Source organism: Petaurus breviceps, unplaced genomic scaffold (genome assembly GCF_028583685.1).
Source record: "Petaurus breviceps papuanus isolate PSGF00001 unplaced genomic scaffold, PetGlider_PUasm1.0 687, whole genome shotgun sequence".
NCBI classification, from domain to species: Eukaryota; Metazoa; Chordata; class Mammalia; order Diprotodontia; family Petauridae; genus Petaurus; species Petaurus breviceps.
Window position 1 is genome coordinate 15,508 of NW_027186456.1, and position 3,332 is coordinate 18,839.

Below are 3,332 nucleotides of genomic sequence, written 5' to 3' on the forward strand. Positions count from 1 at the left end.
TCAAGAGTCCATTATTTTCAAGAGATTGTTATTGACACTTAAAAAATTTCTGATGTCACTCAGATTTAATCAAAACGTACATTTCAGAAGAGGTGATGGTAGACTAATCCAATCCTACTAGACAATATTGATGTTTTATTTAGTGTATTTTTTAATGTTTCCCACACTGCATCCAGTGAAATATCTAAAGGTTGATTGAGATGTATCTTTTAACAAAGTATATTAATACTAACTAGAGATATGACTTTTAAAAAATACTAAGACTTTCTGGTTTATTCAAAAGTATTTGAATTATTTAAAAATGAGTTGCAGAAAGAGGTGAGTGGTGATGGTTGCTGTGGCAGACTGGGGCTGGTTACAGGGTGTTGGTGTTAGTATTAGGAGATCTGCACATCTTCCAACTTTGCCACCTAAGTTAAAAAAAAAACCCAAAATAAAACCAAACATGAGTGTGCCTGAAAAAATTCAGCCCCATTTGCTGCACTAGAAACCTATGCACCACCAGAGAAAATTATTAGTATCTAAAGAACCTAGCTGGAGATGTTCATATTGTTAGAGGAGACTTTGATGAGAATGGGAATTATTCCGAAGGTTGTGACTGCTGGGTAGTTCAAAATTGGTTTGAGCCATGGACATCAGCTTATTCCATGGGGCGATATGGCTGGCTTAGCATTGTTACAAAGGCAGTTTGATGTGAACGTTCTCATGTCAGCACACACACACAGACACACATGCACAGAAACAAATTGGAAGCCTTTGAACATGAAAATAAATTAAATGTCAATCCAGGATTTGCCACTGGAGCCTATAATGGTATGGAAACAAACATCATTCACTTATTTGTATTAATGTATATCTAGGCTTCTGCAACTGTCACTTCTTTGTATCAGCTAATTGGGGATGGTGTGAAAGTGGAATGTATCAAAAGTAAAAAATCCTAAAGCAGGCCGTCTTGATAATTTTTTTGTCTTATTCCCTTGTTTGAATAAAATAAGCACTCAGAAGCCACAAAATTGTGACATTTTTAAAGTATTGCACATTACAAACTCACATCTTATTTGGTGATACAAACTTTGCTACAATCTTATTGTAAACTATAAGAATGTGTTTATTTAATAGGACACGATTTCTAAGGAATAACTTGTACTGCTTGATAAATTTATGTATGTAAAAATGTTTAATTTCAATATTAGTAATATTAACTTAATTTGAATATTAAAAATTCCAACCTTTGTTATCAACATAGTGCATGAATGGAAGAATTCCAGACTGCATCATTGAATACACTATTCTCCTCTTTATGTTGTAATAAACATTTACCTTTCACTTAAAAAAAAATGTGTTGCAGAAGTTAGTGGGGAAATCCTTTGAAACATAGATCTATATTTTAGTTTCCCACACATTTGCTGATTCATAATCATTATGCTAATTTTACAGCTTTTTTTTCCCTTTTTTTTACAAAACCCACTTTTTTTAAAAAAAGCAATTGGGGTTAACTTGGTCAAGGTTACATGGCCAGGTGTTTCTGGGTGGGTGCTAAGTGTCTGAGCCTGGATTCGATCCCAACTCTGGGGCCGGTGCTTTTACTCACTGTACTACCTGGCTGCCCCTGGGATCTTTTTCAGGAGGTGATGGGTGGATACTTTCAACCCCTATTTTGTCCTCTGGTTTTAAAACACCAGGGCAATTTTTCTTGAGAATTTCTTGGAGGATGATTTCTAGGTTCTTTTTTTGATCATGGATTTCAGGTAGTCTAATAATTTTTAAATTATCTCTCCTGGATCTATTTTCTAAGGTTTCTTTCAATGAGATATTTCACATTGCCTTCTATTTTTTCATTTGTTTGGATATGTTTAACATCATTTTGATTTCCGGCTGGAGGTGGTAAGGTCTGTTTAGTTGCTATTGATTAACTTCAGTGCTCAATATTGGCACCAGTCCTGGTGCCCCAAAACAATTGCAATAGTAACATCAAAGATCACTAATCCCCAAACACCATAACAGATATGCCAGAAATGCAAAAGTTTGAAGTATTGAGAGAATTACCAAAATGTGACACAGAGACATGATGTGAATAACATGCTATTGGAAAATGGTGTTGATAGATATGCTCAGTGTTGGGTTGCTACCAGCCTTCAATTTGCAAAAAGCACAATATCTGTGAAGCACCATAGAGTGAAGTGCAATAAAACAAGGTATGCCTATACTTTTTTACTTTTATTTTTTGTTGTTGATCTGTGTTCTCTTTTGCAACATGACTAACATAGTAATTTATTTTATATGGCTACACATGTACAATCTATATCGATATGCTTGTCTTCTCAAGGAAAGGGGATAGGTGGGAGGAAGACAGGTGATTTAGAACTCAAAAATTATTTAAAAAGTAGGTTAAATTGTTTTTTACATGCAAATGAGAAAAAATAAAAAAAATCTAAAAATAACAACAGTAATTATGTGTGAATCAGTAGCCTGTTCTCAGAATTCCAGAACTAACTTAGAACATATGTGCATAGCTCCAAAACAGGATGATCAAGAACCTGACATTTAAAATGAACTACTATTATCTGTACACCACTGTACTTAGATTGGTTTGTGTTTTGTTTGGACTACCTACAAGTGAATAATTGTTTTGCAATTTTGAAAAGTAAGTCAAAAAGACCCAGATTGAAGCCTCAGCTAACTTCTGTTGTATATGGGTTGCTTTTCTTTTTCGGATATAGGTTGCCCAAAATCATATTCTCCAGTGTAATATGTGTTAGAGATATTAGAAAAGGTCGTTCCAGTCATCCTTGTATGGAGTTGTTTTAAATTTGATTAAAGAGAAAATCAGATAATATATGATGTTTTGTGTACCATTTGGTGTTTGGTAGGATGTTTTGTGTACCTGGAGGTGAGCAGTGTGATAGTTAAAAGGCTGCTCAGATACCCCGGGGCTACAGATCCCACTGCTGCCTCCAGAGAGAAGAAACCCCATGGCTTGGGTCTCTTGTCTGCATGGATGTGACTACAACTCCCAGTGTATCTGCACCTGCTGCTTTGTCACTTGCCTGTCCCCACAGGACTTTGAGATAGGTGAAAATGGTAAAATGGCATGGGGGATGCCTTTTGCTTTGTGTGTAAATTGGGTTTAAGTGAGGCAGAGTTGCACAAAGCTGTCAGCCTCACTCCCTGCACCAGAGTCCCCACAGTCCAGTGGCAGTTCAGAGGACTGCTGATGGCTCAGGATGCAGTAGGTGATCTTGGCATCTTCCAAGGTCTCATTAAACTCTAAGAACTCCACATCTGCCGCTTCAGCTGCCTTCATGGCCATAGGAACAAATTATTCACATCTA

At 36.3% G+C, this 3,332-nt stretch overlaps 1 pseudogene; it reads left to right on the forward strand.

Moving 5' to 3' along the window:
• The first annotated feature begins 469 nt into the window (after positions 1-469).
• LOC138174175 (vacuolar protein sorting-associated protein 29 pseudogene) lies at positions 470-3,220 on the forward strand (annotated as a pseudogene).
• The last annotated feature ends 112 nt before the right edge of the window (positions 3,221-3,332 follow it).